Here is a 20,001-nt window from a genome sequence, read left to right as displayed (position 1 = left end):
TTTTTTTTTTTTTTTCAGGTGAGCTGCTCTTTGTTTGCTACCTCTGTTGACAGATTGGTGGTGACATACTCTGACCTGAGTCACTCAAGCAAGATATTATTGCATTCAAACAGCCCCAGCCATGCTTTACATTGCAGTTGCACAGGTTTCAGGTCCCTTTAAACATGTTCCATTATCGAAAAAGAAACATATCTCTATGCACACTCCAGTATCTACAGTCTTCTTAAAGTCTGCTAAGTTCTTACCCTATGAAATCTTGAGACATTGCAGCAAGGAACCCAGAATTTTCATTTATCTTCATTTACAGAGTTCAGAGAGGACATGATTTTCCAAGGTCACTGAGTGACCCCTATGACCTACCCCCTAAGCCAGCCAATGGCAGTCAGAGAGTGAGATATTTCAGTAGCATATATATGCTTCACTCGTTTAAAGAGAAAACAAACAAACCCATCAGATAGTATACTAGTTTTTTCTATCCTCTACTTTTACTATCACAGCCTGCAAATAGAACTTATTTTCCTTATCAATCTTATCAAATTGGGTTTATGTGGCAAGGTTGTGGTAGCAGAGTGGCTGCAGGGGCAGCCTCTGTGAGCAGAGCCCAGCAGCTGCCCCATGTCAGATCAGAGCCTGCGCCAGACAGCTCCAAAAGGGACCTGCTGCTGGCCAGAGCTGAGCCAGGGAGCAAGGCTGGGTGGGCCTCTGTGAGAGGAGATTTAAGAAACGGAAAAAAACTGCTGCACAACAGCAGCTGGGAGAGGAGTGAGAAGCAGCCCTGCAGACCCCAAGGTGAGTGCAGCAGGAGGGCAGGAGGTGCTCCAGGCAGGCAGCAGCAGTTCCCCTGCAACCTGTGGAGAGGCCCCTGGTGGAGCAGGCTGTCCCCCTGCAGCCCACGGGTCCCACACGGAGCAGATCTCCACGCTGCAGCCCGTGGAGGAGCCCCCGGTGGAGCAGGTGGATGTGGCCTGGAGGAGGCTGCGGCCCATGGAGAGCCCCCGCAGGAGCAGGCCCCGGGCCGGAGCTGCAGCCCGTGGAGAGGAGCCCACGCAGGAGCAGGGGGTCTGGGGGGAGCTGCCGCCCGTGGGGGACCCGTGCTGGAGCAGTTTGCTCCTGGGGGATGGATGGAGCCCGTGGTAAGGACCCATATCTGGAGCAGTCCTTGAAGAGCTGCTGCCTGTGGGCAGCCCCCGCAGGCTCAGTTCGGGAAGGACGGCATCCCGTGGGAGGGACCCCACGTGGAGCAGGGGCAGGGAGTGACTGTGAAAGAGCAGCAGAGACGAAGTGCTATAGACTTACTGAAGCCCCCATTCCCTGTTTCCCCTGCGTTGCTTGAGGGGGGAGGACGTAGAAGAGGGTAGATAGGGGGAAGGTGTTTTTAATTTGTTTTGAGTTTCTTACTGCTCTAGCTTGTTAGTAATATGTAATGAATTTTATTAATCTCCCTATGCTGAATCTGTTTTGCCTGTGATTATAACTGTTGAATGATCTCCCTGTCCTTACCTCAACCCTTGAGCCCTTTCCATTGTATTTTCTGCCCCTTTCATAGAATCCCTTTCAGGAAGGGGACTAGGATAGTGGTTGTGGTGGAGCTCAGCTTCCCAGATGGGTAAAATCACTACACAAGCAGAAAATTTGTTTCTCACCAGATTTTGTCACTGATGAAATATCTTCAAAACCTAACAATGGTATATTTTGTTATTTTATGTGGTACAAATCATTAATAATGTAAGTTATTGCATATTCTTATATTCTGGAAAGATTACCAGTTATTTTCTTCGTTATTATAGTTATCATTTTTTTTTTTTTATGTTAGGAATTATTCCAGTTAACAAAAAATACTGTTAAACACTTTTAAATTTTCTCTGTGTAATCATACTGCTGGATGAATAGTTTATACACATTTGGATCTAATAGAGACACTAGGTATTTAACAAATAAATAAAGTTATCTTTTTTCCAAGTAAATTTCAGTAAATATTGTCATGATTTAAATCATCTAGATTCCATAAATATTGTTTTTCCTGACATCTGAATATTTCATCAAATAGCATTTTGCTGTATTCTGATGAGGTGTGAGAACCGCATCAAATGGGGTTTGAAAAACTCCCATGACCCTGACCTATCTGTATTGTAACTCTGAAAAATTTTCCCCTGGGTCTTTGGGTAAAAGCCTTTACAGCAACTTTTATTTTATTTTATTTTATTTTATTTTATTTTATTTTATTTTATTTTATTTTATTTTATTTTATTTATTTGTATTTTTTTCAGGGGAGGTGGAGATGTTGCTATTTTATAAGGCACTTAAAAATCACCTGGAATACCTCATAGAAAGAACAGTGAGTAGCAATAATTTATTTAAACTATGACACAAAGACCTGTCAGAAGTCTCAGTCTTGGATTCAGATTAAAATGACAAACACTAGAAATCTCAATAGACTGTTTTACAAAACATCCAGTTTGGGATAGAAACATTCTATTTTAATCTTTATCAGAAAGACTCGTTTGCCTACACCAAAATTTTGCAAGTAAACTGCAGGATACTCTGATATTCATTGAAAAAAAAGATTTATTTTTCTTTACGCCAGTTGTATACTAATGTTACCTGACTCTACAGAAATACTCGAAGTAACAGAGATCTTCCAAGCTTCTCTTAGAGTATTTTTAGTATTATGAAGACAGATACACAGGGATAACTGGAAGGCAAAAGAAAAAATTTCATCTTTCAAACAGAAGACAGGGTCTTTCAAGACTAATATCAATGAAAAAATGAAAGGTGTGTTATATAAATTTGGAGAGCAGCTGTCTGTTTGCATACAGATGTGATCTGGCAGCTGTCCACAGTGCAAGCTGGTCCGATGTGAGCCGCCTCTGACTGGCACCTGAGATTTATAAATGGTGCATTCATCTCAGACTGAGTTTGTGTCCATCCAGTTCAGAGTGTAGGCACATTAAGTTCATATCCATCTGCACAGGAGCATTGAACTGGAAAAATTGAGAGAATATGGCTAAAGAAAGTAAGAGGAACATATTGAAGATGACTGTGAGGTTGCTCTATATATCTGAAAGATTACTTACTGAATAGTGTTACATTTTTAAAATAATCTTTCTGGGTAAGATTGCCAAAGCAATACTTTAAAGAGAGTCCAGTGAGAGCTGGATTAGGTCCGTAATCCCATTAAAAAAAAAAAAAAAAAAAAAAAAATAACAGAGGTTTCATGCAGATCATATCTGAAGCTATCATTCCAAGTGCTTATAAAAATTAGCATTTTGACACACAAGAAGGAGACAAGAAAATAAGCTATTCCGTACAGTAGTGAGCTTGTTGGTTGATATATATATTCAGTTGTTAATTGTATTTGTCCCACAGGAATATGCCCATTGAGATAGATGTCTTCTTCAAGACATCCTGGAGCTAACAAGACACAAGGCACATGTTATTCTATCAGAGAATTCATCAGTATGTTTTCCTAATAAAGTGAAAAGGCACATTTCCTGAAGCATTATGAACCTCCAGGGGCTAAAGGAATCCTTGTAGAAGAATAACCAAAGCTAAATTACACATCAAATATCATGATCACTCTTTGTGCCATAACTTTAATGCCAAAACAATATTAGTTCTGGTTTATATGTATTGTTAGACTTCTCAAACACCATCTAAAATAGATGCAGCTAGCAAATCACAGAGATATAATGGGTAAAAGATGCTCTCCTGTCTTTAATGAATCCCACCACAACCTTTAGAAAAGTTCACAGTATTATTTTGTCATTATTAGTTACATAGCTAATGAAGATTTGTACACTTCTGAAGTTTGAGTTAGAAACTCAACAGTTTCTAGGCAGATCCCGCAACACTTAAGGGCATTCTGTGTATGTGTTTCTTTGTGATTTTAATTAATGCAGACTCCATCAGGACTTTTAAGTAAGTAGTTCTAAGTCATCCCTTGGGATCTGTGTTTCTTACTGTCCTCATCTGTTTCCTGTCCATGCTGGAATATCAGGGGCACAAAAGGAAGAAGTCCTACGCACCTTCATTGGAAGATATTTATTTTGTGTCAGTGTTATTCTCTGTTGACTATTTCTAGCCAGTAAAAACAAAGCAAATTTGTCTTCATGGGCTGGAGAAAGTGACCACAGAGATAGAGGTTTCTTTGTGTTTTGTTCTTTTCTCAATTGCATTCTTACAACTTACTTGATGCAGATAGATTTCCTAGGTGTAAATGAGATCAGTTTCCTACCAGATACCTTCAAAATCTTACTCAGATACCAAGACCTTATATTTTAAAAAATAACTGAGACATACTACATGCACCAGATTCTGACTTTCTTCTTTTTCGAGTTGTATGGCAGAGCAGAACACAGACCAAGACCTTATTTATGGCTCATTTAAATATATTTACCTTTGCTTACTTAATTTTAGGTCATCTGGGTATAGGGTTGCTATGCTATGTATTTCAACAGATACTTCATTGGAACGATTTTTTAATATAATGAATAACATTATTTTTTCTTTCTCTAAAGACTCAAACAGATTTGACAGGAAAAGAACATCGATCTTTTCATTAGTAAGTAGTTGATGTTTATTTTCTTTTAACAAAGAATGATGAAACTCAGTAACTGTTATACTGCTCATCTACATAATTTTCTGTTAATAATTTCCTTTAGATTATTCCTTTAGGTCCAGTATTTAGACACTAGTGATATTTTTCCTTTTCTATCAAAGAAAATCCATGAATAGAATAGTTTGTTTGCTTGTTTTTAAACAAGCATCCTTTAAAACAAGCACTGTACAAATAAAATTGCTGTAAGTAAACTCTAGTACATAGCAAATTGAAAATTCCTATTGTGCCATATTTTTGGAAAATGCTAAAGAACATGATTTAACACTAATCAGTGTCACTCTATTTCTTTTTCTATGTTGTAGTTAAAAAAAAAAAAAAAACGCATTCCTTACATTATTCTTTTTTTTTTTTTTTAATGTGTTTTTTAAATCTAGGTGAGACATCACAATATTCTCAGTTTTTCTTTTAGTATGTCAATACATTAGTATTGCAGTAGGGTACCAATCCAGCTAATCATATAGAAACATATGAAAAGAAGACTTCTTTACAAAGCAATAGTTGTGGGTAATAACCCAACAATCCCGTATGATTACACTGGTTCTGGAAAGACCTGCCAGTATTACAGTCAAGTTTTAGTATTAAAAAATATCCAACAGATTGGCCTATGCATGATATTAAGTGTCATTTCAGAGGAAGGAATGAAAATCCCTGTCAGTTCTGCATCTGTTCAAACATCCCACATTCCCTAATTCTTCTTTATTATTCTGACATTAAGCTACAAAGCGCCTTGAATAAAATTTTCTTTCAAACAAGTAAATTCATGAAAATCACAAGCATTTCATGAGCTGGAAGCTCATTTCCCAAATACATTATTCTCTTGACTCTAAAGCTAACAGATTCATCCTGACCCAAAGGCCATTTGAAATCCAGGTAACAAGGGATACTGTGTGAGGCTTTCTTAGACAGTGTCCCCTAAATGCTACTACATTTAGTATCTTTGGAGAAAAAAATGTAATGATGGATGAGACATCAAGGTGATGTGCTAACCCTATTATAAATGTATCTGTAATGTCATGAGAGTGGCTGCTAGATGATTCATTTTTTGTCTTAAGAGCTAGTTCATACAAAGAAAAGCAAAAGAGGTCCTTCATCTTTCAGACCAATGATGAGGAAGAGGGATGAAACTGTAATTTTTTTGAAAACCTAGGAATTATGGTGAGCTCATTTTTTTATATTTATGCATAAATACATTTGCATTATATACTGGGTACAATTTTGTTAATCATACAGAGAACTCTGACAACAAGAATCCAGTTTAAAATTCTGACACTAAGGACTTCACTCAAAAATTTTCTTGCAATATCAAACAATATTATCATCCTTTGCCAAAGGGAAAAAAAATATATATATATAATATATATATACATATATGTAATATATACAGTTATTTCAGATGTATTTTTCATGTCAGTTTCCATTATACCTGTTATATAAGAAAATAGAAAAAAAAATCTTTCATTCATTTTCATTCTTTCTGAATTTATTTTTTATTATTTTTTAACTATTCCTATCTATTTACAGCTTTGAAATGCACTTTAAAAAGACACTGAATTCTAAACTCCATAATGAATCCAGAAGCTATTGTGCCAGTGATTCCAATTGATATGTAGCACCTTCAAAATTAGCACCATATTGCTGTAGAAATCCTTTGCTCATTCATTTTTCATTCTTTCTGAGCATTCTTTTGCAATACCCTCTGCAGACTGGGGAGAAGCTAACCTGGTCTTCTGTGCAGTCAGGTGGCCCTTCTTGCAAGTGGCATTTCCAACCTAAGACAGATACATCCACAGCCCTGGTTCATGAGATGTACTCCCCACTGTTACCCTTGCTCTACATCAAAATGCACATTGTCCTCAGTTTTCTTTGGAAGAAAACAAAAACGTAAAGGAGAATGAGTCTTCCTAATGGAGTAAGTGATTCCCAGGTCAGGAATGCTTAGCAGACTGGTTTTGCACTGATGAAATGGCCCCAAAGCTCCCAGCAAACAATGGAAGTTGGACCAGGCTTTATGCTTATCTCTAGTGCACTAGAGGAACAGCTTAATGAATGTGTTAACATGTAAATCTAATTTTAGACTCAGTCATATTGACACATTAAAACATTATATGTTCCTGCAAGTTAAACAGAAGAATCAGAGAAAGTCCAAGAAAAAGAAAGTAAGGCTTGTTGGAAAGTTTTCGTTGACAGTATTTTCCAAATAAAACACAAATTCTTCACTGAAACCAAAATCTTGCAGAAAATATAATCAATTTCTATGCTATTAGATTGATTTAAATCAGCAATGGAAAATAATTTTAAATATTGGGAAAGTCCCACACATCGACATCTTCAGAATAAAGATTTTTGCTTGGTTTCTGTTTTTCATGTTTTGTCGTGGTTAGCTTTGAGACAGTATTTCATTTTCAAAATTAAATTGATGCGCCAAAAATAGTGAAAAAAAAATAAAAATTAAAAAAAATCTTGTCTGACCATAAATTATTCACATTATATATATATATATATATACACATATATATACATATATGAATTTTAAAATGGCTTTTCATCTGATTCAGAGAAATTTATTTTGAAATCCCAACATTTTTTACTGAACCAAAATCCTGTTCTGCATTTACCTCCACAACATACCTAACCCTTTCTTTGGAAGTAATCATTTCTAACATCCAAATCAGGAAGAAAACAGATCTATTTTAAATACACTTAAAGAGTCTGCAGAAAGTTTAAGAAATGTAGAAACAAAATGATTCTCCTTTCAGAGAAAACTCTTTTCTTGAAGCTAAAAATCAATTGTGAGATTAAATGCATGCTAAAGAAAGAGAAGATATACACAGCTAATGGATTAAAAGTGGAGTGAAATAGTGTACAAAGTTCACATAAATAAAAACAAATAAATACAATGATTAAATATAAACTCATATGCATCCATGCAACTGAGGAAAATCAAGACAACCATTGCTGAATATCTTTGAGTATTAAATAGAATGTAATTAGGAAAGAAACAAATAGATGAGGAAATTGCATTTTAATGCCTTTCTATGTTAATAAATAACAAATCTGACAGTCAGAGTAACTATGGAGCTCAGATACATGGGAAAATGACAGGAATGAAGCCGTGTTTCCCTCATTATTAGCAGTGATTGTGCATATTAGCATGAGTGTGTGGGAAAGCTATACATTCTTTTTCTCTCCTAAGTGCACTTAAAAAAAGTGAGTGATCAGAGATTTTGTTTTAAAGTCAAGTGCAATAAAAAAGGTTGAAAATTCATCCCGATTTTTCTACTGTAGTAAGAACAGCAGTGAAACATGAGATTCCAGGAGCTCATCGACTGAAGAGAGCTTTTCATTGTACCTAACTTCAAGCACCTAACTTTGGCACTTATATTAGCTGGATAGGCTTCCTAGATTCCCTGTGTAATGAATGAAGATAGGCAGGCTCCTCCAGAGGGTAATTCAGAGCAAGAACCTAACGAAGGTGACCTGAATTGTCTTCCACAGGAACATCTCTCTCTGACTACAGAGGGAGTTTGGGTCATTTCCCAGTCAACATATTTGGATCATTAAGGTCCCTAATGTTAAGTTCCTTGAATATATGCCCTTTCTCTGCCCTGGACACTGGGCTGTAGGACACAGAGGAGAAGCATGAACCTGCCTGCAAACATACGAAAAAAGAGCAAAAGGGCAGGGCTAGGGAAGAGACTGAAGCAAAACTTTCTTCAAGGGGCCAAGTGAATTCCCAGACAAAATTCTGTTTTCTCTGGGTCTTATCTTCATGTACAAATGAATAAACCAGACAGATGGTAATTGAGGGCTACCTTGAGATTCCTGTCATCAGGGGGCAAGGGGAGAGGGACTGTGCTGGAAGTCAGATGCTCTACAGGAATGCCTGGGATTCCTGGGAATGGACAGTGTACAGGGTTCCAGCCACATGCTGTCAGCTTGCTGTGCAAAATCAGGTGTTAAAAGGAGATTCTTCACCACAAAACAAAACAAGCAAACAAACAACAACAAGAAAAAAATCCAACAACTTCACTTGACCCACTAAATAAAATCTGTATCCCAGGTGAGGGTCTTGGGTACTGCAGAATCTGTTCACATTCTTATCCATATAAAACATATATTTAATTTGATGAACAAGATTAGACTATGTGTGTTCTCTGAAGCTGCTTGCATTTTGTTTCTGAAACTGTTGTAGCACACTGTTTGCCCTAAGGCATTTTTAAATTCAAGTGAAGACATCCTAAAAGCACCTGGGGATTTTCTTCCCTGGGAAGTTTTTAGAATTTACCTGCCAATTGCTGCAATCAGCAGCATTTGCTTTGCCCGTATATATTGCTACAAAACAGAGGGATAAACCAGCTCTGGCAGGGATGATAGAGCATTCTCTAGAGAAGGCATAAAATAGAAAAATATGCTCAAATCTCCCCCACCATTCCCTTTCAGTTCAATTGCAGAAGCTCCCTAGAGCACTGTAGGCCAAATCTATACTGCTTCCTCAGCAGCAGTGCCAAGTTCAAATCCAGCTTTGCCAGCTAAGCAGCTTGAGACGTTTGCATCTGCACTGCCTTAGCATGTCTCTGGCTCTCATTTCCTGTGCCCCCTCTGTGCTTTAGCTGAAGCAGATCTGACCTCTTCAGATATCCTACAATCTATGTCCTCTACCTGTCTGACATGCTCTCCTAGCAGATATATGGCCCATTCTGACTTGTCCCAGGAGCCTTGCCTGCCTCAGCCTATTAGCATCCACACAGAATATGCTGCTCAGGAAGCCTGATATTCACAGAAATGTGGAGCAAGTCTGTGACGGCTGTCTTAGAGCACTTGGTTGATCCTGTTCTCAGGTCTGACACACCAGCAGTTGGAGGTGAGGCCTTGATAAGAGCCCTTAGCTCTTTCTGGTTTTGCCATCAAGACCCTTGTAGCTTCCTTGGCTGAGATACACAATATTTATTTATTTATTTATTTATTTATTTATTTTTAAGCCAGTGGCAAGCCTTTAGGGAACTGGTTCCTGCCCAATAAGACCAGATTGTAGCCAGAGTTTTGTCTTAGCAGTGAGAAGGGACTGGTATCTGCCGTCTGATCTATTTCTAATATTGGCAAGGCAGCAGCTTGGAAAGCTGAAAGTCACTGCCAACATCACAGTAAAGGAAGGAGGCAATAGTTTGCTCTTCCTACACAGAATACACCTGAAGTGTTGTGATTTGTGTTTGTGCTTAGCCTGAGTGTTGCTGCTCTGACAGAGCTTCTTGGAGAAGTGAGAGCATGCTAAAGTGATTCTAAGGGGTCCTGACCATCTAACAGCTTTGTGGGGCTTCACTAGAAATCTTTCGCTAACAGACTCACATGAATCTCTTAATATCTGTTCTTGATTCATTATCAAAGTCTGGATCAAAGGCTCATAAGGATATGGGTTCAAGGTCTTCTTCAATGCCTATATTCCATACAAGTCATCCAATAAAGACATCTGGAACACATCTGGGAGACTTCTTCTTATGGCCCTGACTTTTAAGTTAGGTCATCCTGAGTTTCTATCTATTGAACACCGGTGTTCTCCCTGTCTGGTTCTTGACCAAGTGCTCCTTTCCTAAATACCCTCCAGATTTTTCATGTGCACTGTAGCTCCTTGGTGTCCAAGGTATCCGTCCAGCTCTTATAAAAATAGAGAGGTCCCTCAGAAATGAAAGGCTGATCCCAGAAAGTCAAGGAGGATGAAGCAGGTGAGCAGCGGAGGAGGGTATTCAAGGACAGTGGCTTGTAGTAGGACTGAATGTCTGCCAGGAGCATCTTTGGAGGAGAAACTAGACAGTAGGGTACAAGTTGCCTCTGTAAGAGGACTCTGAAATCAAGAGTCCCTGCCAAGGGAACCAGCTTCTTCCCTCCAGAGTGAAGGTTAACACAACATATGACTTCATACTTAAGCTATGTGACTACATAGCTATGCCAATAGGTTTCCTTCTTGGCTGCTGCCCCAGGAGGTGTGCATGTGACTTCAGTCTATATCACTTTACAGTTTTCAAATGCCTGAGTGGAAGGGAAAAAATCCTTCTACCATGACTGTCTACTGACTAAAGTAATAATTTTTGCATATTTAGCTAACCTTCACTGTCTTGAAACATAAGCCTTTTGTAGCAGAGAACTACAGTTTTCCTTCCTTCCTTCCTTCCTTCCTTCCTTCCTTCCTTCCTTCCTTCCTTCCTTCCTTCCTTCCTTCCTTCCTTCCTTCCTTCCTTCCTTCCTTCCTTCCTTCCTTCCTTCCTTCCTTCCTTCCTTCCTTCCTTCCTTCCTTCCTTCCTTCCTTCCTTCCTTCCTTCCTTCCTTCCTTCCTTCCTTCCTTCCTTCCTTCCTTCCTTCCTTCCTTCCTCCTTTCCCTTTTTCCCCTGTACTTTTCCCATTGCGAGTGAGAACCGCAATAGATATAGTGGGTTAGCCTTGGCAGTCAAATGCTCGTCCAGACCCTCTCTCTCTCCGGCTACCTCAGTGGGGCAGGGAGAGAAAATTGGATGAGAAAGCTCATGAACTGAAATAAAGATAAGGGACATAATTTCCCAATTACTATCATGGGCAAAACAGATTTATCTCAGGGAAAAAAATAAAACAACAACAAAATTATTGGCCATTAAAATTGGGTCAGTTGTAGAGCCAGCTAGAATTGTCTGTGTCTAGCACAGGGCAGCCCGTAACATCCTCCTAGATAAGTCATTGCTGCAGCCCCACTTCTCAAACTTTGCCACATAAACTCCACAGAATATTAAACTACTAATTAACACTACAGCTTGCATATTGTAAATTGAGTCTACTCAGGTCTGATAATACCTAAGTAGGTGCACCTACCTTAGGGTTTTAATTTGGATCATCTGCCAATCTAAGAAAATCTCCACCTTTTCCCCTACTGTGTTTTGGTTTTCATCACAGACTGGTCTCAAAGCACATGAACTGGGTTCCTTTTGAATGAGACTAAGCTGGAATATGCTCTTTAGGACCAGACTAAGTACACTCCAGCTGCAAGTAGGCATTCAGTCCATGCAACCAGTTCCAGTTGAGGGAAAAATATCCTGAGCACAGTGTGGGAATCAGATCCTTAACACCAACTGCTTTGCCCTATAGATATGCTCCTACTGATCCACACTACTTGATAACATAGGTATAGACTGTGCTGTGTGCTACCTGATGGATTACTATTATTTTTTAAATTTAGTTTTAACTCATCTTTTAGTTTTAACTTTTTCATCATCACATTATTTTCAAACTGTTAATACCTTCTCTCACCTGTATAAACAGAAGAGCTTCTATGAGTTTACTCAACAGAGTCACATTACAGGAAATTTAAACGGGAGGCTTCCTTCTTTGTTTATAATATGTGTAATTGTCACACCTGTGTCCACAATACATATGCACTGGAGGTGAATAAATGGAGTCATTAAGGAATCTGTAATGCCATTTAAATGATGTCTCCTAGTCAATATAGGAGAGACACACTGTTGAAGAAAATTTGCTCCCGCACTAGAAGTCCTTATGTATCTTTCCCTAAAACTATAGCATAGTATAACATATAGGGAACAATGGATCAATAGTCTCATTATGATCCCCATCTCTGCACAGGAAACATCCATAGTCCGTGGAAGAGACTAAATTCATTTGCTAAGTAAATGATTGTTTATAATACAGTAGCAGCTGGAGGTCTCAATTATCTCTATTGTGCTACTCACTGTGTGAACTCGCCATAAACCAGTTCCAATCTTAAATGCCTTAAAGTAAGATTCTCAAACATCGTTTATGTTGTCTGAATTTTTCTTCCACTCAAGCTGGTAGGCACAGAAATAGGACAAAACTAAATGCTTTTGGAAATCTGACCCTGCACCTTCTCTAATAAAAAGAGGAAAAAAGGAAAAATGATGAAGTTCATCAGAAAGCCCTATGTCATGTCTCCCAGCACTACTACTGTAGCCATCAGCTGAGTAGGACATTTCACAGTGAGAAAAGTCATGTAAATACTTTGTAGGCAGACATTCCCTGAGAAGGCTCTTTAAGGCTTTTTAATTTGATATAGGCGTTAGTTTTCCTGGATAAAAAAGAAACATACTTTTCAGAAGCATTTTAATGAATTGCAAAGATACTTCATCACTCAAAAAGACTGTTGAGCATGTCCAAAGGGATTGGAACTAGATACGAGATACAAAAACAACGCCAGTTCTCTATCTTGTATAGTGACAGGTTAACCTGGGAATACCTAGAAACCTCAGAAACCACTGATGCTGCTCCTGTCAGTGAAACAACCACACCAAAAGAAACCAAAAGAAGTTGTCTACAGGAAAAAAATAAATGTGAAAGGCATTAATGCATAACGAAATATATGGCAAGGACTGCCTGACTGTCTAAAGATGGAGAAAGAAAAAGTATTCACAGCTGCAGATGCTGACAAATCTAGTCGTAACAAATTCAAATCATTGCTGTCTGTACTGGCCTCATTGATAGCCTTGAATTAAGCACTTTATTATCATAATTTCTATTTCACATTTAAATTCATTTACAAAACCTATTTTATCCTGATACTTTCCCCACCCTCATCCAGTAGCCTGCTCTGCCTGTAGTCCTTGCTGCAAGCTTTCCTCCCCCTGCCAGGTTTGGTGGTCCTGGCCTCCCAGAGAGGACAGAAGCATAATGGGAAGATGGACCACTTCAGCCGGGCTTCTCCTGGGCTGCTGATGCCATCAGGGAGTGAAGAACAATTTTGTAGTTTCTCCCCCAGTTCTCAGCATATGGGATTTTCTTCATTGTCAAGGGATTCTCTCTGTGATGAGTCCCAGGGTGGAGACAGAAAAAGGATTTGACCTTTTATTGGCAAGTGATGCAAGAGAAGCTTTTCACATTTTAAGGCACCTTAATTTTAGTCAGAAGGGAAAAAAGGAGAAAATGGCCATCTGCCTCTCCTACATTGTCTCAAATCCCCTTTTCCCAGAGACTTTTTAAAGAGCTCACTCTTCCTCTCAGAAATTTTACTCCAAGGTTAAATAACGTTTTAAATGTCTTTAATGTGTTACTAAGGCAGGCAGCTTTTCTTGGCCTATGTTTTAGAGCAGTAAAACCCTTAGCAACTTCAGACAGAATTCTTCCCTTAGTCTCCAGCTCTGAAATATCCCAATTAGACCTACAAGTTAGGCAAAAAGTAAAAGGAATACCTCTCCTCCCTTCACAGAATGCCTCTTTGTAAGATCCTCTACAAAAAATGTAAAGCTACTTGGATTTCCTGATAATTAAGACTTATTTTTTTACAAAATGGCTGTAACATACCTCTTTCTTCCTTTCCTCTTACAGAAAGCATTTTAATTTTTCTTAAGTCAGAATAAAAAAAAATGAGAGAGCTGAACCACAACCCCAAAGACAGGGTTTGCAGATAGGGATGATTTATGCCTAGACCTGTACCAAGTGTTCACATTTCTAAGCAACTGGTACAGATTTTGTGAGCCAAAGGAGTCCCAGGCCAACCAGCAAGTCTTACCCACAAAGGGAGTTAAAAAAACAAAAAAAAAAAGTTGCTGAAAATCAAGAAGAGAAGAGGAGAAGAGAAGGTTGGTCATTATATGGAATTATTAAAGGAGATATGAATATGAGAATATGAGAAGAGCAATTAACACACTCCACATATGAATTAGATTCTCAGCCAGGGTAACTCAATATAACACAGTTGATTTCAGCAGAGTTATGCTACATTATGACAGCTACAGAGTCAGCCCTGCAGGTTGGCTTACCAACTTGAAGGAGATGATAACCTTATCAGAAGTATGATAATGCATTTAGAGAAACATAATCATCGTTTAGAGAGACAGCCCTTCTTCCAGTGAAGGAAATTCCAGCCCTGGGATCTTTCTGAAGGAAGGCTTCAGCAGGCAGAGCAGCAGAGCCAGTGTGATGGAAAGCAGCAAGGTGATACTGGGGGCATAAAGGCATTAAGATTTTATACAAGTGTACTGTAACAAAATACTTGTCAGTCAGTGTGTCAGGGTTTGGGCTGCCTGCTCAGAATTGTACCTTTTCCATTGCATTTTCAGATAGCAAGTGTCCAAGCTCTTTTCTGTTATGGGAATAAGAGGAAACATAATGAAGGACAAATGGTAGCCTAGGACAGCATGATACAGTATCTGAGAGGTTTATTTAGATGTACTTATTCATCTCTTATCTTTGACATATTACTGCAAACAAGCAAGACGTTGACATGTTACAGACAGTGTAGTATAGCAGCACAGCGGCAGAGAGTTCAGTGCAGGTCGCATGTTGGTGACTGGGGAAAGGGAGGAGAACAAATGTGTATCACTCACACAACTGACAGGGCAGAAATGCAGACCTTAACAAAAGCTAGAAGATGAGACCAAGCAGGTCAGTCAGTATAGTGTAATCTGAGCACAGCATATGCTGATGTCTTTTGGCTGGCTTTTGTCTAAGTATTTTGTCTTTTGTCTAAGTCAAAGAAATACCACCAGTGCAACAAGGGACTTGGAAGGGGGGAAGGCAAAATATATTTGTTTTATTCCTTACACACTACTTTGCTGAGATTTTCCTCTGCATTTAGGTATTCCCTTATTTTTCCCTCTGTTTACTAAAACAAATAACCCACGTACTTTAAAATGCTTAGACTTCCTGACTTCCTTGTTTATATGGTCTGTATGTTTTTGGTGTTTTTTTTTTTTTTTTTTTTTTTTTGTGAGCTAAAGTTAAATGGAAGCATTAAAGTATCTCATTGCTGCATGCAATCTTTCAATGGTAAAAATGATAAATTAGAAAATTGCAAATCAACTGCTTCAGATAAAAATCATTCAGAGGTACAAAACCACTGAAACTGGAAGAATTTATTTTCAGCTTATGGCTGTCTATATTCTGTAAGACATTATCTTCACTCCTATAACAAATTATCAGTGATATCTGGTGCAGCATTGTTATTCCCATGTACCTGTAAATAATGGTCCCTTACTAAAAAATCCCTCCCCATCCACTATATCATGTGCACATCCCCACCCCCAAAAAAGGACGAGAATGCATTCTGTACCATTGTTGCATAGAATTTAGGACCTCTTATTGTTGAAACAAAACCTTATGACTAAAAAGAAAACTAAACTGAACTAAAGGGTATTATAGCTTATTGAAAATATTATGCAAAATGTTCTATTTCACCTTGTTTTGAAAATCTGACTAGGATTCCCACCAGTGAAGTAGAATGCATAAAAGACATTGGATTGACCCAGTCTGGACCCCGTTTTACACCAGAAAAAGAAACTTTAAAACTTCGCGCACACTTCTGGTATCTGTGCACCATTTTCTAGAGTTGTCTGACCAAATATCCAGGACCTGATGAGCATGTATGTGGCCTTTGGACCAGTTTTCCAGAAAACAAAACAAAACAGACAGCTTCCTCCTTTCTCCCCAAAACAACATCAACAAGACAGATTTTGGGGAAAATAGTCAAAGTGCTGAAAATAACAATATGTCATATTGCCATTCTGATGTTTTAAAAGAATGTCCTTATATTTCAGTTTACGCTAAATGTGTTTAAACAAGAGATTATAGTTTAACTTTGGACATTTATTTATGTTTAAGCATCTGAATGTGTCTACCTGAATAACTGCAAAAAATAATTATCAGGAGACCATATACTTGAACGTACCATGCAGATGACCAGGCATATCATGCAGATGATGAGTTAATTGCTACTAGTTGAATCAGATTATAGACTTTGCTCTCACAGATGCACTTGCCATTTCTACTGAGTGATAAAGGTCAAGTAGTAAACAAAATTAAGGTCTCTTGAAACTCGTGTCATCACGAATATTAGCATCTAAAGAACATGTCAGAATTTGTCTACCAGAATGGGAGGTTTCTGTACTGCTTCATATAGATGCAGATGACAGTTTAATGAGTTCAATTCAAGCAGCAGATCCAAAATGCTGGAATGCTGGAAGTCAGTGTTACTGCTGCATGTATTTTACAAAACACAATGTAAACTGAAACCCTTTAACACAAACACACACACACACACAAAAGCTGAAGAATCTACTATCATCATTACTTTAACCATTGTTTAACTGTTTATTCTAAGCTATTATTACAATATTTTAGAGTACGCCACGAAGTGCTAACATAATGGTTATAAGAAATAGTTAGAGTATATACTGTTACCTGATGTGGTACTTTGAGTTAACAACATGCCATCAGGTGGTGGTGGGACAAAAACATACAGGTGTGATTTTGATAGCTTTGGTTGCAAAACTCAAGATGGGCTGTGCACACACTTTTTCCCCATTAAGACACACTGGTGAAGCTCAGAGGTTGTTAGAAGCTTGGAAAACAGTTTTGTTTTGCTTTCTGTAGTTGTGAAGGCAGTAATCTCAATCCAGTTCCGCTGGTGAAATTATTATACAAACCCAACAACAAACCAAAAGACTTGGCTCTGCAAAGAAAATCATCTACTTTGTTAAAACTGAATCTCCAAATGTTCTGAGTCTATTGCTTCTCTATTTCTCTTACAGAGGGATGAATGAAGCACACAAGTACTGATGATTGGCTGGACTTGTTTGCAACAGCTGCAGGAGGAATTGCCAAATCTGGTTTCATGTAAGATAGCCTAAGTGCCTGATAAGCATTAAAATTCATTTCCATTCTTTAGCACACATAAAAGTACACTATTTCTACAGAAAATATGACTAAATCCTTAAATATAGTATTCTTTTCACGGTCAACTTGCTTCATGCTGTAGTAAGAGCTTAATTGATGAATGCCACCTCCTTTGTGGCTCACTTGACCTTACTGTCAGATATTTACCATGAACAATTGGTAACATTTTTTTCATAATATGCTGCTAGAAATCCTTCAAAAGCTCAGTGGCAAATACATCTAAATGTGTACGGTAGCTGAATAATACCTTCTTTTGAAAATCATCTTCCATAGAAATCCCTCTGAGAATTAAAAATTTTTAAAAAAAAAGTAATACTTCAAATGAAATGCTCAAGTAACTAAAAGAAAGATTGTATCTCAGCTGTTGCTTCCCTGTTTTATTTGCTGTTGCTTTTCTCCCTTCAGCTGACTGCTCTTTCTTTAGCTTTGAAAAATCTGCTATTCAAAGATGGCCATTTCTGTCTTTGAAACTGAGGGCCAAACAACAGCACTTAACCCCTTTGGCAGGAAGCCCATGAGCTGCTGTCTGTGAAGACATGCAAGCCAGAACCATTGTTCTTTGTTCTTGCTCTATAAAAAGAAAGAAAATGCAGGCTGTGTAACACTTTGCATGACTCAGCCTTCTCCCACCTAAGTGCCAATACAATCTGCTATTCTTTTCCCACATGCTTCTGAGTACATTGTATTTTGAGGTCATTCAGAACAAGTAAACTTGTCAGGTGGTAATGTCTGATACCTCTTTATCTCCTATTCTGATTCCTTACTGCATTTGTCATTGTAGTATATGACTGTTTCCCAATACTGTATGAAGAGATATGATGGATTTATTTATTTTATTTTTTTACTCCTTTCTAGTGTATAGAGTGTACTGAATTTTTCTTTGAACAAGATATGCACACACACCTACCTACGTATATGATATCAGAGAAGATAAAGAAATGTGCCTTGCACTTAAAACAGAAGAATCTGCAGACATCCTTATTTCTTGCAGAAGTCCTTTGCAGTCCCCCACAATGACAAATCCATACTGCAGAAAGTTTCATTCTTCTAAAGGAAAGAAATTTGTCACTGAGCTTGAGTATCCCGATTAACTATTTCACTGCTTAGTAGTTCAGTTAGGCAACCTAAACCCAAGTTTTTGAGTGTTTTGAATTTGAGGAGTGGATGCAATCTGGTGCCCTGTGGGATGGTGCCCTGGGATGCTAAAGACAAAACCTCTGTGTTTGTGTTTCTGAGAAGAACTGAATGTTTTCAAAGCTCTGGGCTTCCTGCCTAGGCATACTGGAGCTGTTCTGTACTCCTTAGTACCTGTTAAAATGCCATTAATTCAGAGATAATTTCATTTTGCCTGTTTCTCTATCACCATCTCCCTGGATATTTCCATTAAAGTTGAACTGCTGTTGCTAAGGAGATAATCCATTTCTGCTGATTAGTCACTCTCTGCCATCATAAGCGACTTTAGAGCAAAAGAGTTCATATGGTCATTGGTTCTGATGTCACGAGGATGGGGGCCCCACAACAAGGCAAGCAAAATAATTCTCAGAGAAACAGGATATTTTTTTTCCAAAATTTTGGTAAATTCTTCAGGAAAATAAATGCAGAAATGCCAAATTGGATTTTTTAATATGTGAGTCATTTAACAATTCTTTAAACTAAATCCAACCTTTACTGACATTTGAAAGCACTAAGGAAATGAATTCTTTTTTTTTTTGGATTGGTAGAATCCTTTCTATGGCACAAATTATTTTTTCAGACTGATTTTCTATTAAGACAGTCTCATAAAATGAATTTCTAGTTTTATTTTAAAATCTATTCAGTTTTGAATGAGTCACTCAGTGCCTACACATTAGGGAATCTTGCAGTCCAAATACTATTTAAGACTTGAAATGAAACCACGTTTTATGGCTGAATAGTGTACTATAATTACCTCAGTTTATAACTGTCAAGCAAAATAAATAAATAAATAAATAAAGTGAATGCAATGCAGCTGATTGTATTCATCTACACAGCAAACACTTTTTAGCCTTTACTTGAAAATCTACAGGCTGACCCCCAAAACTAAACAGGAAATGCTCAGTTTGATAAGAATGACAAGACAGCAGAAAATGGAAACGCATTCTGCTTCCCACTGATGTCATCATTCATGCTTTTATGAACTCATTTAACAAGTTTAGCTATAGGGTAAATGTCACGCCTTGTGTGAGACTGTATATCTGGACCTCTTTCTAGTTTAGACAGAAAAAATGGGGTGACCTGTAAAGAATGGAATCATTTTTCTTCAAACAAGGCAACGTAATTTTAAAAACCTGAGAGCAGTGTGCTTGCTTAGTGTAGTATTTTACAAGAATGTAAGTGCATATGGTGAATAGAAGGCAGGGGCGTGGGGGGGGGGGGGGGGGGGGGGTATGTCTACCCAGTATGTAAGCTGTTTAGCAGTTTAGCATACGTATTTGGCTTTGCTTTAAGTACGTATTTTGCTTTTGCTTTAACTTACAGTCCCTTGAAAGAAATATGCATATCACTTTCCTCTCTGTATCAATCTGATGTTAAACTCCATTGACAGCAATAGGAATAGCTCTAGAAATACCTGTTGTTCTGTTTTATTTACATGCCCTTGCACTGACATTTAATCTTAGTCAAATGGGATAAGGAAAATCTTCATTTGGAAGAGAATTGTAACAATTGATTACAGTGAGGTTAAAGAAAAAACAGATGACACATTT

The 20,001-nt window shown here is 38.0% G+C and overlaps 1 long non-coding RNA gene across 1 annotated transcript; it reads left to right on the top strand.

Annotated features, from left to right (window-relative positions):
• The first annotated feature begins 323 nt into the window (after nucleotides 1–323).
• LOC106045938 (uncharacterized) lies at nucleotides 324–19,649 on the top strand. Its single transcript, XR_001213001.3, has 5 exons — nucleotides 324–789; nucleotides 2,268–2,335; nucleotides 4,518–4,561; nucleotides 17,134–17,218; nucleotides 18,134–19,649. It is a non-coding gene; the product is annotated as an uncharacterized lncRNA (long non-coding RNA).
• The last annotated feature ends 352 nt before the right edge of the window (nucleotides 19,650–20,001 follow it).

The sequence above is a fragment of the Anser cygnoides genome, chromosome 2, assembly GCF_040182565.1.
Source record: "Anser cygnoides isolate HZ-2024a breed goose chromosome 2, Taihu_goose_T2T_genome, whole genome shotgun sequence".
NCBI lineage: Eukaryota > Metazoa > Chordata > Aves > Anseriformes > Anatidae > Anser > Anser cygnoides.
The sequence above is the reverse complement of the archived record's forward strand: the minus strand, read 5'-3'. Positions and strand labels throughout refer to the sequence as shown.